Source organism: Chiloscyllium plagiosum, unplaced genomic scaffold, assembly GCF_037043375.1.
Source record: "Chiloscyllium plagiosum isolate Xiang-an unplaced genomic scaffold, Cpla_swu_hap1 HiC_scaffold_4, whole genome shotgun sequence".
NCBI classification, from domain to species: Eukaryota; Metazoa; Chordata; class Chondrichthyes; order Orectolobiformes; family Hemiscylliidae; genus Chiloscyllium; species Chiloscyllium plagiosum.
The window spans coordinates 134802584-134823674 of record NW_028270142.1 but is presented as its reverse complement, the minus strand read 5'-3'; the positions used below and the strand labels follow the sequence as shown (position 1 = coordinate 134823674).

General features: G+C 41.7%; 1 protein-coding gene across 9 annotated transcripts in view; it reads left to right on the top strand.

Annotated features, from left to right (window-relative positions):
* The window catches only part of ldlrad4a (low density lipoprotein receptor class A domain containing 4a), a 240502-nt gene that overhangs the window by 175891 nt on the left and 43520 nt on the right, over positions 1-21091 (top strand). The window contains exon 1 of one of the 9 annotated variants that reach the window (XM_087986709.1): positions 13238-18715. The exons of the other annotated variants lie outside the window; for them this stretch is intronic. The gene's annotated coding sequence lies outside the window, so the exon portion shown is untranslated. Of the gene's footprint in view, positions 1-13237; positions 18716-21091 lie in introns of those variants that run through there. 9 annotated transcript variants of the gene reach the window in all.

Below are 21091 nucleotides of genomic sequence, written 5' to 3'. Positions count from 1 at the left end.
AAGTCCAAAACCTCCAACCCAGCAACGAGCTCACGATCTACAGAGCAGACATGGTCCCCACCCTCCTGTGTATATCAGAAACATGGACCATACACAACAGACACTTCAAAACCCTAGAGCTTTATCACCAATACTGCCTTCACAAAACCTTGGAAGCACACTGGCAAGAAAGAAGTACCAGTGAAAGCATCCTCTCCAAGACCAACATCCTCAGTATTGAGGCACTAGGCACATATGGCCAGCTGTGACAGGCAGGTCTCATTGTCTGTATGCCCAACACAAGATTCCTTAAAAAAGTGCTCTATTCTGAGCTCCACATTGGTAAGGAGGGCAAAGGAACTGCTGCAAACACACTCTGAAAGCCTCACTAGACAAATACAATACACCCACCAAGACATTGAAATCGCTTACCCTAGAATGCGCAAACTAGAGAAAAAGCATCCGCAGAGGCTCATAATCATTTTGTGCTGCACCATGTGGAGCACTTGGAGGCTAAGCACAAGAAGCGGAAAGGATCCAGAGTGCTGCACACACTCATGTCAAACACCATCGATGGCAGAGGCTAAACTATGAGGATTAGACTATTCAGCCACCACAAAACCCTGCCCCCAGACTGGAAGCAAGTCATCCTCAATCCTGAGAGACTGCCAAAGAAGAAGAAAAAGTCTGTGTTGACTCATCATTTTGTTGTATTTTTAATTAAGATGTTTTGGATGGTGGAACGGGAAATGAAAGAAGCAAGCTTTTGAATATTGCCTAAATTTAAAAGTTTTTAAAATTGAAAATGTACTTCAGACAATGTTGGCGATTTTGTGTTTGAGGGAGCTCTTGTGGTGCAGTGGTAGTGTCCCTACCTTGGGTTCATGACCTACCTTCTCCAAAAGTGTGTAATAACATCTCTAAAAAGGTTGTTGAGAATATATCTAGTGATTTTGTTCATTTCAATTGAAATTACGTTGATTAAACTGAGTGGTCGTAAGGATTGACTGGATACAGTATTCTGATTGAAGGATTAAAAGGGGCTCTGTGATATTTTTAACATGCTCTTCCTCGACATGAATATGCAGTATGATTTATTCTCATATTTCACAGAATTTGCTGGCTTCTGCAACTAAAAACAACTTGTAGTTAACACTTTGGAATTGAATTTGCATACAACCTTGCACCTTCCTGAAGAAGGGCTTATGCCCGAAACGTCGATTCTCCTGTTCCCTGGATGCTGCCTGACCTGCTGCGCTTTTCCAGCAACACATTTTCAGCTACAACCTTGTACTATATTAGTTAATTGGTACTTAACTCGTATAGAATCATAGAATCCCTACAGTGTGGACGCACGCCATTTGGACTGCACTGACCCTCCAAAGAAAATTCTATCCAGATCCACCCCTTACTCTACCCTTGTAACCCAGCATTTCCCATAGTTAGTCCACCCAGCCTGTACATCCCTGGACACACTGGGCAATTTAGCATGGCCAATCCACTTAACCTGCACATCTTTGGACTATGGGAGGAAACCGGAAGACCTGAAGGAAACCCAAGCAGGCATGGGCGAATGTGCAAACTCCACACAGATAGGTAGTCGCCCAAAGCTGAAATTGATCCCAGGTCTGTGGCACTGTAAGGCAGCAATACTAACCACTGAGACACCATACCTCCCTGGTATGACAGTGAGTATTCTTTTCCAAAATTTTGAGTTGTAAAATGTCACATTATGGTTTCATAAAAGACAAAACTAAGGAGTTCCGCCTGAATGTAAGCAGCATTCACAATGGGATAGGTGATCTAAAACTGCAAATAGAGGCAGATGTTTATGATGTAATTGCCATTACCAAAACATAGATACACGTAACAAGAACTGGCAACTGAATATTCAAGGGTATTTGCAGATAAACGAAGAAAAAGGAGGGAGGGGGCATTGCACTGATAATACGAGATGGGATCTGTACATTAGTAACTAAGTATTTCAGGTCAGAAAAACAATGCGTGGAATCAATTTGGATGGAGCTAATAAACACCAACTGGGAGCAGATTTTGGTGGAATTATTTATCGGCCAGCAAATGGTGGAGTGGGGCAGGGTATAAATCAGGACATGGGAGAAGCTTGTAGCTTTTGAAGTATGGATGACTTTGGTCTGCGTATAGTTTGGGAAATCTAGCTGAGTATTAAAGCTGTGGAGGACAAGTTTCTGGAGTGTCTTAGGGTTGCTTCTTTAGAGCTGCATTTTGAAGAGCTTTGAGTTTGAGTTTGTTTGATTTATTGTTGTCACGTACTGAGATACAGTGAAAAGTGTTGTTTTGCATGTTACAGGCAGATTGTACAATGCAAAGTGTATCAGACCAGCAGAATATAGTGCAGAATACAGTGTTACAGGAGCAGAGAAGGTGCAGAGAGAGAGATCGACATTTGAGAGGTCCGTTCAAAAGTCTGATAATAGCAGGAAAGAAGCTCTTCTTGAATCTGTTCATACATGTATTCAAACTTTTATATCTTCTATTATGGATCAGGCCAGACCACCTCAAAGTATTTTAAGAAGGTAGACCAGACCCTAACTTTTTCTTATTTTAAAGGCAGATGTGAAATGGGTGGTCCAGGTGTGATGCAACTGGTCAAACCACTTGATTTTAAGCAAAACAGAATTCATTTAAACACCACAGATGAAACCAGAACAAAAGGAAACAAATTTAGAATAACTTAACTTATAGGTGAAAGATATAAGCAGGGTAGGTAAAGGTAAGATGTTTCCACTGGTTGCCGTGTCTAAACCACACAAATGAAAAATATAGTGTTACCATTAAGGAGATAGTGAGGATTGCAGATGCTGGAGAGTCAGTGTAGATCAAGTATGACGCTGATGAAGGATCCTGCCTGAAAGGTTGACTGTGGTGCTTTTCTGATGCTGCCTGACCCTCTGTTACCGTTAAGGATCAAGACAAAATTTATTTTTACTCACGAGAGCAGTGAACCTTCAGAACTCCCCATACCAGAAAGCTGAAGAAACCCAGCCTATATAGCAATGCAAAATGTGATGAAAACCCTATTCAGAGTCAACCCATATAAGGCTGCTGGACCAGATAACATCCCTAGCAGAGTTCTCAGAGGATGCTGTGACGTACTGGCAAATATTCTCACTAAACTGAGCAAAATGCCAACATACTTCAAGGCTGTTACCATTGTCCCAGTGCTGAAGAAGTCTTCAGCATCCTGTCTCAATGACTACTGCCTCATTGCACAAACACCCATCATCAAGGTTCATGGTTAGGCCTATCAAGACCCTGCTTCCCCCTGACTTAACACCCTGCACTTCGCATATCATCCCAACAGATCAGCTGATGATGCCATTTCCACCATCCTCCATCTGGCCCTTACCCACCTGGAGAAGAAGGACACCTACGTCAAATTACTATTCATAGACTTCAGTTCTGCATTTAACACTATCATTCCTCAGCACCTAGTTGGAAAGCTGAGTCTGCTGGGTCTAAATACCTCCCGTTGTAACTGGATCCTGGACTTCCTAACTGGGAGACCTTAGTCAGTCCAGATTGAGAACAGCATCTCCAACACCATCACACTGAGCACAGGGCGCTCCCAGAGCTGTGTGCTCAGTCCACTACTGTTCACCCTACTGACGCACGATTGTGCAGCGATGCACAGGTCAAATCACATCATCAAGATCACTGATGACACGACTGTATTGGATTTCATCATCAGGAATGACCAGTCAGCATACAGAGAGGAGGTGCAGTGGCTAACAGACCAGTGCAGAGCCAACAACCTATCTCTGAAGGTGGACAAAATGAAATAGATGGTTGTTGACTTCAGGAAGGCATGGAGCGACCATGCTCTGCTGGACATCGATGGCTCCCCTGTGGAGATTGTGCAGAGCACATAAAAGTGTATAAATCCCCAGGACCTGATCAGGTGTACCCTAGAATGCTGTGGGAAGCCTAGGGAAGTGATTGCTGAGATATGTGTATCATCGATAGTGACAGGTGAGGTGATTAGATTAGATTACTTACAGTGTGGAAACAGGCCCTTCGGCCCAACAAGTCCACACCGACCTGCCGAAGCGCAACCTACCCATACCCCTACATTTACCCCTTTAACCTAACACTACGGGCAATTTAGCATGGCCAATTCACCTGACCCGCACATCTTTGGACTGTGGGAGGAAACGGGAGCACCCGGAGGAAACCCACGCAGACACGGGGAGAACGTGCAAACTCCACACAGTCAGTCGCCTGAGTCGGGAATTGAACCCGGGTCTCTGGCGCTGTGAGGCAGCAGTGCTAACCACTGTGCCACCGTGCCACCCACCGTTCCACCGTGCTGGAAGAATGGAGGGTAGCTAATGTAGTGTCATTATTTAAGAATGGTAGTAAGGAAAAGCCAGGGAACTATAGACCGGTGAGCTAGATGTCGGTGTTGGGCAAGTTGTTGGAGAGAATCCCAAGGGACAGGATTTACATGTATTTTAAAAGACAAGGACTGATTAAGGATAGTCAACTTGGCTATGTGCGTGGGAGGTTATGTCTCACAAACTTGATTGAGTCTTTTGAAGAAGTAACAAAGCGGATTGATGAGGGCAGAGCAGTAGACGTGATCAATATGGAGCACTGTAAGGCGTTTGACAAGGTTCCTCATAGGACTTTGGTTAGCAAGGTTAGATCTCATGGAATACAGGGAGAACTTGCCTTTTGGATAGATAACTGGCTCGAAAGTAGAAGACAGAGGGTGATGGTGGAGGGTTGCTTTTCAGATTGGAGTCCTGTGACCAGTGGTGTACCACAAGGATCGGTGCTGGGTCCACTGCTTTTTGTCATTCATATAAATGATTTGGATGTGAACGTAGGAGTTATAGTTAGTAAGCTTGCAGATGACACCAAAATTGGAGATGTAGTGGACAACAAAGACAGTTACCTTAAATTACAACGGGATTTTGATCAGATGGGCCAATGGGCTAAGGAATGGCAAATGGAGTTTAATTTAGATGAATGTGAGGTGCTGCATTTGGAAAAGCAAATCATAGCAGACTTATACACTTCATGGTAAGGTCCATGGGAGTGTTGCTGAACAAAGACCTTGGAGTGCAGGTTCATAGTTCCTTGAAAGTGGAGTTGCAGATAGATAGGATAGTGAAGAAGGCATTTAATATACTTTCCTTTATTGGTCAGACCATTGAGTATAGGAGTTGGGAGGTCATGTTGCAGCTGTACAGGACATTGGTTGGGCTGCTTTTGGAATACTGCATGGAATTCTAACGGAAGGATGTTGTGAAACTTGAAAGGGTTCAGAAAAGATTTACAAGGATGTTGTATTACATGGACTCCGAGATCTCTCAGATCATCTACACTGCCAAGAATCTTACCGTTAAGATACTCTTTATTCCTGTTGCTCCTTCCAAAGTGAATCACCTCACACTTTTCCCATTAAACTCCATTTGCCACTTCTTAAGCCCAGCTCTGCAGCTTATCTATGTCCTTCTGTAACCTGAACATCCTTCAGCACTATCCACAACTCCAATGACCTTAGTGTCATCTGCAAAATTCTAACCCATGCTTCTACGCCCTCATCCAGGTCATTTATAAAATGACAGACAGCAATGTACCCAAAACAGATCCTTGCGGTACACCACTAGTAACTGAACTCAAGGATGAACATTTCCCATCAATTACCACACTCTGTCTTCTTTCAGCTAGCCAATTTCTGATCCAAATAGTTAAATCACCCTCAATCCCATGCCTCTGTATTTTGTGCAATAACCTGCCATGGTGAACCTTATCAAATGCCTTACTGAAATCCATATACATCATATTTTACTCTAATCCACCTGTTTGGTCACCTTCTCAAAGAACTCAATAAGGTTTGTGAGGCACAATCTACCCTTCACAAAACTGTGTTGACTATACCTAATCAACTTATTCCTTTCTAAATGATTATGAATCCTATCTTTTATAACCTTTTCTAACACTTTACCCACAACCGAAGTAAGACTCACTGGTCTATAATTACTGAGGTTGTCTCTACTCCCCTTCTTGAATAAGGGGGCAACAGGTGCTATCTTCCAGTCTTCTGGCATCATTCCTGTAGACAATGACGACATAATGATCAAAGCCAAAGACTCTGCAATCTCCTCCTTGGCTTCCCAGAGAATCCTAGGATAAACCCTAGGCGGCACGGTGGTTAGCACTGCTGCCTCACAGCGCTGGGGACCCAGGTTCAATTCCTGCCTTGGGCAACTGTCTGTGTGGAGTTTGCACATTCTCCCCGTGTCTGCGTGGGTTTCCTCCAGGTGCTCCAGTTTCTTCCCACTGCCCAAAAAATGTGCAGGTTAGGTGAATTGGCCATGCTAAATTGCCCGTAGTGTTAGATGAAGGGGTAAATGTAGGGGAATGGGTCTGGGTGGGTTGCTCTTCGGAGGGTCAGTGTGGACTTCTTGGGCTGAAGGGCCTGTTTCCACACAAAGGAATCTAATCATCAACCCCATCCTGCCCAGGGAAGTTATCTTTTTTCACACTTTCCAGAATTGCTAACACCACCTCCTTGTGAACCTCAATCCCGTTTAGTCTAATAGTCTGCATCTCAGTATTTTCTTCAACAACATTGTCTTTTTCCAGCGTGAATACTGCCAAAAAGTACTCATTTAGCACTTCTCCTGTTCCCTTGGACTCCATGCACAACTATCCACTACTGTCTTTGATTACCCCACATCTTAATCTTGTCATTCTTTTATTCCTGATATGCCTACAGAAGACTTTAGGGTTTTCCTTGACCCTATCTGGCAACAACTTCTCATGTCCCCTCCTGGCTCATCTTAATTCTCTCTTTAAGTCTTTCCTGGCTAACTTGTAACCTCAAGTGCCCTAACTGAGTCTTTACGTCTCATCCTAACATAAGGCGTCTTCTTCCTCTTGACAAGAGATTCAACTTCTTTAGTCAACCATGGCTGTCTTGCTCGATCACTTCCTGCCTACCTGACAGGTACATACTTATCAAGGACATGGAGTAGTGGTTCTTTGAATGGGTTCCACATTTCAATTGTGCCCATCCCCTGCAGTTTCCTTCCCCATCCTATATATTCTAAATCTTGCCTGATCACATTATAATTGCCTTTCCCCCAGCTATAACTCTTACCCTATGGTATATATTTATCCCTTTCCATCGCTAAAGTGAATATAACCAAATTGTGGTCACTATCACCAAAGTGCTCACCTACCTCCAAATCTAATACCTGGCTAGGTTCATTACCCAGTACCAAATCCAATGTGGCCTCGCTCCTCATTGGCCATACTGTGTCAGGAAACCCTCCTGCATACATTGGACAAAAATTGACCCATCTAAAGTACTCGAATTAAAGTATTTCCAGTCAATATTTTGAAAGTTAAAGTCTCCCAAAACAACTACCCTGTTACTCTTACTCCTATCCAGAATCATCTTTACTGTCCTTTCCTCTACATCTCTGGAACTATTCAGAGGCTTCAAGAAAACTCCCAACAGGGGTAACTCTCTTTTCCTGTTTTTAACCTCAGGTCATACTACCTCAGTAGACGAGTCCTCAAACATCCCTTCTGCCACCGTAACACTGTCCTTGACTAACAATGCCACACCTTCCCCTCTTTTACCACCTTCTCTGTTCTTACTGAAACATCTGAATCCCGGAACCTGCAACAACCATTCCTGTCCCTGCTCTATCCATGTCTCTGAAATGGCCACAACATCGAAGGCCCAAGTACCATGCTGCAAGTTCACCCACCTTATTCCAGATACTCCTGGCCTTGAAGTAAACACACTTTAAACCACCGTCCTGCTTGCTGGTGCACTCTTATGATCTTGAAACCATATTTCTGACCTATTACTGTACTTAGTATGTGTTTTTATATTGATTACATGGACCTCTTGCTCAACTGGAAAGTTTGATCAACTAGCACACTCCTGGGCCCGTAGGTGGCAGTTACTGTATATGCGCAAAAACACTTCATAAAAATGGTACCTCTTAATGGTGATAATGATTAACTATAGCAATTTGTGATCTAGAATGCACAAAATTGCCATAATCATGTTCTTAGATTTAGAGCAGGTTCCAGTGGTGAAAAGGTTAAAGTGGGCAAGGGCACATTTTAGTGAGTTGAAAAGGCACTAGCTTGGGTAGATTAAAAACTAAGACTTGATAGAATTCATTATTAAAGAGATTATTGTGGTCCATGTTGAAGGTGAATGCTGTTAGGCAGAATCAATGTGGTTTTGCAGTAGGATTATTCTTTGATCTGATACTACTGCTAACACCTCTTGTTAGCCATGATAAGATCACTTTATCCGTGACATTTTTACTCCATAATGGCATTTATATTTGATTCAAATCATGTGTAAATTCTTTAAATGCTAGCCCACTTGTAATTTACCATCATATCTTTCAATGTTGCTCCCTAATCTACCTTAGTGAACTTGGTGCTCATATGAAGTCAAAAAATGTGGCACTGATAAAGTATAGCAGGTCAGGCACCATCCGAGAAGCAGGAGAGTCGACATTTTGAGCATATGCCCATCATCAGCAACGGTGGGGCAGGAGTGGGGGATCTTAGAGAGAAATAGGTGGGGTTGCAGGGGGATGTTAAGAGATAAGTAGGAGAATGGGGCTGGGGGGAGGTAACTGGGAAGGCAATAGGTGGACACAGGTGGGGGTGATTGTGATAGGTCGCTGGGGCGGGTGGAGCAGATAGGTGGGAAGGAAGATGGATAGGTGGGACAGATGCCAAGTTGCAGGTTTGGATCTGAGATGAGGCAGAGAGAGGGGAGATTTGAAAACTAGTAAACTCGACATTGATGCCGTGTGGTTGAAACATCCCAAGGTGGAAGATGAGGAGTTCTTTCTCCTGTCATCAGGTGGCTTAGATTTGGCAGTGGAGGAAGCCCAGGACTCACATGTCTCTGGTGGAGTGGGAGGGGGAGGTGAATTGATCGAACACAGGACATGGGATGTTGGGTGTGTGTGTGTCACAGAGATGTTCCCTGAAATGCTCCACGAGTTGGCATTCTGTCTCCTGGGCAAGTCCTGGGCCTCTTCAACCACCAAATCCAAGCCACCCAACGACTGGGGGAAGAACATCTTACCTTCTGCCTAGGGCCCCTTCAGTCACATGACATTAGTATCGACTTTACTAATTTCCAAATCTCCCCCATCTCATCCCAGATCCAAACCGCCAATTTGGCACTGCCCTCTTGACCTGTCCCACCTTCCCATGTTCTTTTCCACCTATCCACTCAATCCTCCCTACCAATCTATCACAATCATCCCCACCTGCATCCACCTATGGTCTTCTCAGCTACCTCATCCCTAGCCCCATCCCCACCCTATTTATTTCTCATTCCCCCTTCCTCATCCCTCCGCTCCACCCATTCCTGATGAAGGGCTTATGCCCGAAATGTCGATTCTCCTGCTTCTCGGATGCTGCCTGACCTGCTGTACTTTTTCAGTGGCACACTTTTCGATCCTGACTCTCCAGCATCTGTAGTACTCACTCTCTCCCTTTGGAGCTCATATAGTTTGTTTTATCTAGATTTGACCATAATTAACAAGGTCAATTTCTAACTCAGTTTCAAATTCTAACGTAATATGGACACCATTGCTGTTTCGCATGTGGATGTTTTGAATCAACCTGTTCAGACATGTTATGATACCCTAGATGATCACATAGTTATCAATGGCCAATATTTGGATATAAACTTTGACATTGATTTCAGTAAAACTTTTTATTGATTTATGGAGGGCGAGAATTTGCATGTGGTAGTGTTTTCATGTATCTGCTGGTCTTGTTCTTGGAGATGGAAGTGATCATGGGTTTGAAAAAGTGCTGTCAATGGAGAGGAAAGTACTGTCTAAGGAAAATTGGGAATTTCTATAGGGCATATTGTAGATGGTACACACTGCTGCAGTATGTGTCAGAAATGAAAGAAGTAGATGTTTGTGGAATTGGTGCCAGTCAAGTGGACTGCTCTGTTCTTAATGATGTCAAGCTTGTGTGTTGTTGGAGCTGCACTCATCCAGGCAATTGGGGAGTATCCATCCCACTCCTGCCTTGTGCCTTGTAGATGGTGGAGAAGCTTTCGGGTGTAAGGGGGTGAGTTCCTCGCTGCAGAAGTTCTAGCCTTTGACCTGAACTTGTCATCACTGTATTTAAATGGCTAGTCCAGTTAAGTTTCTGTCAATGGTAACTCACAAGATGTTGACAATATGGAAATCAGAGATGGTAACACTAGTTAAATTCTCTCTTATTGGAAATGGCAATTACCTCGCCATTGTGTGGCACAAATGTTATTCCACACCTGAAATGATTGGATTAAATGTGATTTATAAATATCTGTTAATTTTTGAAAATTAAAACCAAGGCCATTGGTTTAAGGTTTTTGTTAAATGAGAAAAAAAAAATGGAATTACGGAATGATATTTATAAAATATTGATAAAACGTAAAATCCCAGATAATTAAAACATAACTTATTCTATTTGGGTATTGTTAGCTAGTGGTGTAAGTTCTTTTACTCCTGAGGTTCTTACACACTTGATGCAACGGCAACACACCAACTTCTGTGAACAAGCAACCAAATTTATTAAACACAGTACCGTACAGGCTTTCTGGAGGAATCTTTAACACACCTCTCAGAGCTTATGGGGTCGTGGCAAAAAGCTCTCTGAATAAAGGAAATGGTTAGAGTTTATTAAAGCTTATACAAGTAAGGTGACCCCCTCTGAACCCACTCCCCCCTCACAGACATGCGAAGTTGTTTCAAAGTGAGGAACCCAACAAAGAAAACACATCCCCTTTATACAGATCAGTTGCAATGCTTACAGATGCTCCGGTCACTCCTCCACAGTCATGCCACTCAAGACAACCCCAGTTACTGACAGTCATATGTAACCCCAGGGTACAACAGCGGGATGTACAACTCCTCGGAGATAATGTACATGCTAATGCCCTAAGCCCAGGGAATTGTTATGCAGATGATTTTCTGACTCAGTGCTTTCTCCAAGACAATACAGGTGTGACATACCTCTGGCCAGAAAACATTTCTGAATGGAAGAGATTGAATTGATAGGTAAACTTGACAATAGCAGGGGAGTAATGTCAAAATGAAATGTAAATTACAATGGATAGACATCCGCATTCTTTCATGGCTTTCATCCCCACCCAAAGACAGTGCAGTTTAACCTTTAATATTACATTAATGTCCAGAGAGATAGTCCTATTTAATCTTTTAACATTACAGTGGTTCTAGTTTTGGAAAATACTAACTCTTTAATATGCAGTATATAGGCTGTATTTCATTTGAATTCTTGAGTCGAGTGGGCACAGATGGAATCATGGATTGCTATTCCAAAAACACAAGTACGTGTAAGTCAGTAGTTCTAACTATCTTCCCCTTTCTGATTGCTGGAAAATGCTGCCTCATACATATATATGCAACAAGTTCAAAGTGCTCTCAGTAACACAGAAATTCTCTGTTTGTAATTTCCCTCCCCCATCATGTTTATGCTGCCAGCCAATTTAGAGATAATCAGCCAATGGGACTTGTAGAAACCCAATGACAAGCAAGATTATCAGACCTTCTTGCTCAGGGTCATTTGTTGCTTGATCAGTAAAAGACAATTGCGTATGTCGATTGAACATTTCAATTTCAGTAAAGGTGTCACTCCATGCCTAAATCATAAATTGTAATGTTGTGTCAGTGAATTAAAACTGCAGTTGCACTGATTGTGGTCCCTTTAAGACTGTTGCTGGGAGATTCAAGATGGAGATTCAAGACCCAGCAAGTCTGAGTCTGTAGTGCTCTGCCTAAGACTTGGGAAAAGTAGGGCACCCGCCTTCATCACACCTTTTAATTCATTTAAAATAGGTTTTCCCCAGCATACTTAGTCATTTTGCATCAAACTTGAACAGTTTTCTGTTATTCTTAAAATGACTAAGGGCAAAAATTCCTGAAGTTCGCAACAGGCAGGGACCCCTCCCCCACCCTCTCCAGCAGCAGCAGAGACATCCACGGCCACCTCGGGGGACTTACCTGCAGAGGTGAGCCTGATCTCCATGATCAACAAGCTGCAGGAGAGGATCGACGCCTTCATCGAAGAATCCAGGACCAGGTGGGAGTCGTTGTTGGTCGTGCTGCAGAAGCACGACTGAGAAATTGAAAAACTCAAACAACGCGTTGGAGGGGTGGAGCAAAAGGCTGCAACCTCTGAAAAGCTACTGCCAAGTCGGCTGTTGGCCGGGTCTGGGCTCTCAAGCAGCGTGTCCGGACCTTGGAAGAGCACATCAATGACATCAAAAAATATTTGGTTGCTGGGCCTTCCTGAACAGGAAGAGGAAGGCCAGCTTGCAAGTTTTTTGGAGCAACGGATCCCTCAAATATTAAAGTTGGAATCCGGATCAGGCCAGGTGCGGGTAGAGTGGGCCCACCGGGTTGCTATACACAGGCCCGGGCCGGACCAGCACCCCTGCCCGGTTCTGTTCTGGCTCCAATGCTATAAAGAGAAACAGATGCTCCTGGAAGCCTCCAGAGTCGTGGGGAAGGATCCCCAGGCCATGATGTACAAGGGTTCCAGGATTATGTTATTCCAAGACTTTTCTCCAGCTGTGGTCCGCAAGAGGAGGGCATTTGATGAGGCGAAGAAGTGCCTAAGAGACTTAAATATCCAATATTCCTTGCGTTACCCAGCAATGCTGCGCTTCAGCCACGAAGGATCCGTATACAACTTTGGATCACTGGAAAAGGCTAAAGACTTTTTGGACTCTCTTAAATAGACTGTAAGATTCAAACCATATGGATAATGATTTTGCTTTGTGCCTCCCCCGGTTTACCCCTTCTTTCCTTCTTCATCTCTTTTTTTGTTCATTACTTTCTCCAGGGGGCAGGGAGGGGGCCTTATTTGTTATTTACTATGTGATTTTTTTTAACAGGCCGGGCTTATTTGATTTATGTGGGAGAGGGGTTTGTTTTATCCTACCTTTGTTTTTAGAGCGGGGTTCTCTTCTTCTGTCATCTTACTTAGTTTTCTGACAATTGTTAGGATTGTAACTTTGTAGTTTTATCTATTTATATTTTGTATTATGCTTGCTAAACGCACCTCGGTGTTATTGTCAGGGGGGGTGGGGGTCAATCACTTTTAACTTTGGTTTTAAAGAACACTTGAATTTGTCTACTCCATTTTGTAATGACTGGGTCGAGGGCGGGGCACTAGTTAGGAGAGGTTATGGTGGGGTTATTGATAGGTAGTTACGACCCCTGGGAGCAAGGGGGAAAATCTCCTTTCAAATGTGTTTTGTATTTTTTTTACTTAGGAATAATTTTTAATTGTATTGGTGTAAATCTCTTAAAGAATCTTTGCTTTTGTGAATTTTCCATGGTCTTTTGGGTGGTGTTCTTCCTCCTGGGGGATCTCGGGCTTGCCTGGACGATCATGGCTAGTTATTCGCTTAGGTGGTGCACCTGGAATGTCAAGGGGAGTAATTCACCAATCAAAAGGAAGAAGATACTATCAATCCTTAAAAAAGAAAGGGTTGATATAGCTCTTTTACAGGAGACACATCTACTTGACAAAGAGCACTTAAAATTACAACAGGGTGGATATGACCAGGCCTTTTTCTCATCTTTTAGTTCAAAATGTAGGGGAGTAGTCATTCTCATTCAGAAAAATCTTCCTTTTAAAGTCTTAAGCCAGATAAAAGAATAATCTGGATGGTATATACTGATCTAAGCCCTAATAAATGGAGAGGAGTATGGGATTTTGAATCTTTATTGCCCCCCGGCACTCCTTCAAATTTGTAACAGAAGCATTCTCCAAGTTGATGGCTTTTGGGGCCCGCCATACAATTATAGGAGGAGATTTTAATTGTATTATGGACTCAGAGACAGATAGGATACCCAAGAGTACTATGGGTATATCTCGTAGATCCAGACAATTGGCGGATCTGAGTAAGGAGCTAGGGCTAATAGATGTGTTGAGGTGTCTTCACCCTCAGGGCAGAGACTTTACTTTCTACTCTAACCCACACAAGTTTCATACTAGAATTGATATGATTTTTGCTCCCTCGACCCTTTTGAACTCCATATTGTCCTGCAAAATAGGTAACATAGCAATCTCTGATCATGGAAGTAAAGACTAGGGACAATGGGACAGGCCCCCGACATTGATGTATGGATTCCTTTTTAATAAAGGATAGCAAATTTATAAAATATTTTTCTCAAAAATTCAAAACCTTTTTGGAAATTAATTCAGGTACGGTCAAGTAACCTGTCAATGATGTGGGAGACCATTAAGGCTTATGCGCGAGGTTTGATCATCTCATATTCTGTGACCCAGAAAAGACAAAAGGGAGAACAACAGTGCCTACTCGAGGCACCCTTGAAGGCAGCTGAGACAGCGTATGTTGATAGGCCCTCTATTACTAAGCTACAAAGGATCACAGCCCTTAGGACAGCCTTGAATACAGCACTTACACTAACAGCAAAGAGGGAAATATTATTTGCAAATCAAAGACTATATAAATATGGCGACAAGCCTGGCAGATACCTAGCATATCTTGCTAGGGAAAAAAAGGCTCCTCAAGCAATCATGTCCATTAGGGAAAGTGCTGGTACTCTGACTTGTGATCATAAAAGGATCAATACAGCCTTTAGAAAGTTCTATTTTGTATAAATCGCAGGACTGTGAGGATAGAACTAAGAAGATGGAGCAGGTGTCGATCCTGAATGCTCCCCTGGTAACCCAGGAAGTACTCAACGCAATTAGACAGCTTCAGAGTGGCAAAGCTCCTGGACCAGATGGATTCCAGGTTGAATTTTATAAAGAATTCATAGGGGAACTGGCTGGTCCACTTATAGACATGTGTAATTACTCACATAGTCAGGGCTGCCTCCCGCCTTCGTTGAGAGAAGCAAATATTTCTCTCATTCTTAAAAAAGGAAATGCCCCAGAAGATTGCTCATCATATAGACCAATATCCTTGCTAAATGTAGATTTTAAAATCCTTTCTAAAATGTTAGCATTAAGATTGGAGAGGGTCTTACCATATATCATAAAAGAAGATCAGATGGGGTTTATCAAGAGCTGTAGATCATCTAACAACATTAGAAGGGTCTTAAATATGATACAAGCCTGTCAACAGGAAAAATTACCGGGGATAGTTGTCTCCTTGGATGCAGAAAAAGCATTTGACCGGGTTGAATGTTCATATCTTTTTTACACACTGGAAAGGTTTGGTGTTGGAGAGGTATTTTCTAAATGGGTCTCAATATTATACAATGACCCCAAAGCAGCCGTGATTACCAATGGTTTAGGTTCAGAAAGCTTCAGTGTGGGTAGGGTCTGTTGTCAGGGATGTCCTCTCTCACCGTTATTATTCACCCTAATAATTGAACCACTAGCGGAAGCTATGCGAACCGACTCTAACATAGTGGCTCCGAGGGTTCAGGTAAACATCTCTATGCAGATGATGTCCTCCTGTTCTTAAGTAATCCTCTGATATCCGTACCCCGCTTAATTCAAGTAATTAATCTATTTAGTATGTTCTCAGGCTACAAAATCAATTTTACGAAATCGGAGGCCATGCCGTTGGGTGGTCTCGCCAGTATATCCAGTTTATCGGACGGAGCTTGTTTTCCCTTTCGGTGGTCACTGGAGGGTTTTCTATATTTAGGTATTTTTATCACCCCAGTATTTGGTCAGCTGTATAAAGCCAATTTTGTACACCTACTAGAGAAAATAAGGCAGGACCTTCAACGTTGCGGAGATCTCCCAGTATCCTGATTAGGTAGAGTAGCTCTAGTTAAACTGAATTTTCTGCCTCGTCTCTTATATCCAATGAGAATGCTCCCTTTGATGTTGCCGAGACTGATGTTACATAAACTACACGGCTAGCTTAGTTCCTTTATTTGGAATCATAGACATCCCCTTATCAAATTAGAGAAGCTGCAGCTTCCACAAGCAGGGGGAGGTTTGGATTTTCCAGACTTTAGGAGGTATCAGTTGAGCTCTCTATTAGGCTATGTAGTTGATTGGGTCTCTTGTGACCCACAATCAATTTGGTTTGACATCGAGACCTCCCAAGCAAAATGACCCTCATCAATCTTTTATTTTTAGATAAGATGAGAGCTATTATGGACTATTGTAAAAACCCTATTGTATTAAATACAATTAAAGCCTGGAGGAAAATGTGGCAAGATGAGGGTAATTTACAAAAAACCTCTCCTTATACTCCTATAGTGGGAGCATGGGGTTTTCAGAGGGCTGACAGATGCAACACTTAAAACCTGGAGGTCCAGAGGTGTCTCTTGCATAGGGGACCTGTTCGATGGGGAGGTTATGATGTCTTTTGAGCAACTGCACCAGAAGTTCAGACTGCCTAATGGAGACCTTTTTCAGTATTTCCAAATACGAGATTATATACAGAAGACCACATTATCAGACAATCCCTACAAATCGGATAGGGAGAGAAGAGTGCTATGGCCAATGGGTCCACCCTCGGTCAGTACTCTTTATTACTCATTACATAACGAGGTATCGAAAGACATGGAATGACTGTTTAGAACATGGAACCAGGAATTGGGGTTAGAAATCCCTTCAGAAATGTGGGAGGATATCTGGGAAAATGCCAGAAAGATCTCTATTTGTAATAGAACTCAAGCTATTCAATTAAAGATACTCCATGGGGCTCATATAGCACCGGAACAACTGGCAACATTTAGAGTAAGAACATCCCCAGTGTGTCCGAAATGTAAAATAGAAGTGACCACTCTCACGCACTGTTTATGGACATGTCACAAGATCCGCAAATATTGGGACAGAGTAACGAATGCTCTGACAGAAATCCTGGGAACAGAGATTTGATTGGATCCAGTGTCTCTTCTCCTGGGCTTTTCAAATCTGCCCTCCCTGGATTTGCATGGGAGGAAACTATTCTCCGTTCTCTCTTTCTGTGCAAGGAAAAATATCCTCGTCCATTGGGTAGCTGAGGGCCCTCCAGGACTTTCGAACTGGCACAGGTTAATCATAGAATATATACCCCTTGACTTCCTTTAGATTAATAGCCCATTCAGGAAACTCAGGTTCTGTGATGTCCACCTGAATGGTGTCATTACAGTCACCACAGCTGCTAGCTTATTGGTTGGGGAACACTTTAGTAAATCAGGTTTTTCAGTTAGTTAAAGTTTGAAGTAGCAAAAGATTTTATCTTAAACATTTGGTTGCTAAATTTCTACTCCAGATTACTTTGATAGGATAAAATTGTAATCTAAGTGTTTTGTGTGTTATTTTTAGTTTACTTTTGCAAAAATCTTCTCCAAAATTAATTCAGCTTTCATGAACATATTTGGCATGAACAGTTGGTTTGTGTAGCAGGGAAAACGATTGGTAGGGAATTTGACACTGTGAAATGTTGATACAAATTGTAAATGTGGAGTACAGTGTGTTGTAGACACAACTTGGCAGGATAACGTAGTGTTCTGTTCCAGGTACTTAAAACATGTAGCTGAGCAGTTATTAGCTACCTGGGGAGTGGTTGATGTACTAAAGGTCAGTTGCAGATGAAATGGGGTACTAAGGGCATCCAAAGTTATATTGAGTACAGTAGATATTTTCTTATTGATTTTGTAATGCAATTTACAGGTCACTTGAATAATTTAATTTGTCTAATGGATATATTGTATATCTACAGTATTTACATTTCCAATTATACCTACTAAGACTTTTTAAAATTTAGGCACTATTATATTAATTTTCTTGCCACTGTTATTCAGTCACCAGGAAACCACAAAAGTGTATTCTGTTTGCTTTTGCAATATAAAATTAAAGTGAAGTTGTAAAAGTAAATTATTTGCAAAATACTGCAGCTTCAGAGAATTAAACTGCTGGGAATAAAATAATGAATGGAGTTTGTCACAGGTGCACATGGGAAATATGACTTTCCAAATGACTTCCACTCTCCCAAGTTGAGTCATTGCCCTGTTTGAATTGTGGCAATGCTATGGCTTTAAGAGGTGTATTTTGACCTAGTTTCTTCCAGGAAGGAAGGTTGAGACAGACGCGCCTATAGCTCAACTCACTGCCAACAAAGTAAACAGTTTGTGAGGCCTTGGGGTTTTCTCTTGAAAGTTTTCACCCTGGATTGGAGAATTGTATATGAGACAATCTATTTTACTGAATTTGCCTTTGCCGAGGGTGGATTTATAGAATGTTAATATATTGAAATAGTTATTGTTTAGTAGTTAAATATCATATAATTCTGTTTCCAAATGGAGTTAAGCTAATCTAATTTCTTCTTTCTTTTGTTGTATTTTAACTATAATGTATGAATAAAAAGGTTGGTAGTTTGACCATTTGAAGTGCATCCAGAACGCAGCGTCTGGCACTTGGCTTTAAAATAAAGAAAACGTTAGGGTCTAGGCTATCCTCCTAATATATTTTCGGGGGTTTAGTCTGGTCCATAAGAAAATGCATTGTCATTCTTGTCCATAAACAGCTATAATTCAGTTTGAAGCAGCTTAATTCAAAGATGTGAGTATTTCTTTAGTTTCTGTTTCAGCCTAAGCTGGTCTGATCTTGTTTTGACAGCCTAACTACATTTGTGTTGAATAATTGACCTCAAAATTGGAAAGAGAAGGAGTCTAGACATGTCTGAATAGCTGTAATTCTCAGGCTTTGTTGGGGATTAAAGAGTGCTTGGAAACAGGTAATTCAAGACAGTGGTATTATGAGGTAGGATTGAATTTGCAAAGGAGAATTTTCTTCAGGCCAAATATTAATTTGTGTACTTAAACAATTATTTGAACAATATAAAGATATAGTTTTTAGTGATCTAGAAACAAAAATGAGATGTTATATTATCCTCATTCATTAATTGAATTCTCAATAAATCTATTGCATTTTATTCTAAATGTTAAATATTAATCTGCATTTCTGAATATATAAAAATGTGAGATAATGTGCATTTGTGACTGTTAAAAGTGTGGGATGACATAAATCTAAATATTGAAATATCTTTACGTTTCATGCTATTTCTGACATGTCTAAAAAGCTTCTGACACATACAAGTTGTCCTTATATATCTGTATAAATCCTAGTGATTGTTGGCTTACTAAAGATTCCCAGTGACAACATTAAACTTTATGATATTGTTTCAGTGTCATGAGGGTATCTTTTGTGATTATAGTTCATGCTGTTCAATTTAAAGCAAATATTTTAGTCAAATCTAAGCAATATCAGAACAAGATCACAAAAGAAGTTTAGTGACATGAAATTAACAAACAGAATCATTCAACACATAAGGAGTCCTCCATGCCTTTTCCAGCTCTTTGAAATTGTTAGCCAATTTATCCCAAAAAGCAGTGTTTTTTCTCTCACAATCCTGCACATTTGTCTTCTTCTAGTACATGTCCAATTGCTTTTTAAAATTTTTTTATGAATTTGCTTCAAGTTTCCATTTGGATAATGTTCTTCATTTAAACTATCTTTGACATGGAAAGGTTCTCCTCATTTCCTCCTAGTCACTTTGACAATTATTTTAAATCTGTGTTCTCTGATAGTCCTTAGACCTTCCTGGAACAGTTCTGGGTATATAATTAGGACTTCAATCAGGCCGTCATTTTCTAATCAAAAAATGTTGGGCCAATCTGGATGAATCTCTTGCAATCAATTTTGCCCCATTGAGCTTGGGCCTGATCTTTCTACTGCAATCCTGATAACCAAACTAACTGTCTATCATAACAGACCAGAACAGAGGTAGTAGATGGAAATGTGTTGCTGGAGAAGCGCAGCAGGTCAGGCAGCATCTAGGGAACAGGAGAATCGACGTTTCGGGCATTAGCCCTTCTTCAGGGCCTATTCCTGAAGAAGGGCTAATGCCCGAAACGTCGATTCTCCTGTTCCCTAGATGCTGCCTGACATGCTGCGCTTCTCCAGCAACACATTTCCATCTCTGATCTCCAGCATCTGCAGACCTCATTTTCTCTTCAGAACAGAGGTAGTACCCTTAATCTGCAAAGGTTCCCTGGTATTGATTCTCAGTCTAGCTGAAGCCTTGCACAAATGTAAGGGCCGGAGTCCAGAGTAAAATTTAGTAAAAAGTGGTACTGTGAGCATTGATACGGCCACACCTGGACACTTCCCCTGGATACCAGCCTACGAGTTAACTTACTCCATTGAAGTCCACTAGGTCTCTGTTGCTATCCTCAATCTGTAAATCGACAACAATTACAAAGTCTTAACTGGCAGGATTCTAAAGAAAATTGTAATTGTTTGGCCGAGACTCGGCTTTGTTTTTGGGTTTTACTGTGAGCAGACCTAGAATTACTCTTATCAGAATGTTTCCAGAGTGAGGCTATGCAATTGCCTACACACAAGTAATGTTCCCAAGGCCAGGCGGACTGGTGAGGGTGGCCGCTCCTATTGGAATACCTTGCAATTCACATGCTTCATTTGCCGCATTTTTCAATGATAAAGCCAGTTGCAGTGCCAGTTTGAAGTCCAGTTGAGCTTCAACCAGAAGGCATTTTTGCATAGTCACATCATTTAAGCCTGCATACTTGACAGTCTCCAACAGTCTCATTAAAGGTTAAATCAAAGTCACAAACTCTTCCAATCCTCTAAACTTAGTCAAAACCCCCCATATTGATTCCCCTAGTTCTGAATTGCCAAGTAAAAACAATAGTGTCTCAGAATTAAAGGAGGTATCTGGTCATAATATTCCTTACCCACATCAATCAATTCTTGAAAGGTTTTAGTATCTGGTGCCTCAGGAAAAGTTAGGCTCCCAATGACAGAAAAACCTACAGCTCTACATTTTTCAAATGTCACAATATTGTTTGCTCAGAAAAACAACACATTCTTTCCACACACTGGGACCAATCCTTGATGCAGGATCGTATGAGTCAGACTTCCCAAAGAGAGGCATGATGTAAGATTCTGATTACCCCCAACTTCAAAATGATTGCTGCAAGTGGGTTTCTTCAGGATCTTCAACACCGAAATAACTCTTAAGAGGCCATCACCAATCACCCTTCATTTACAAATGCATTACCTTGGGCGATAGCAGTGCCTCTCACAGCAT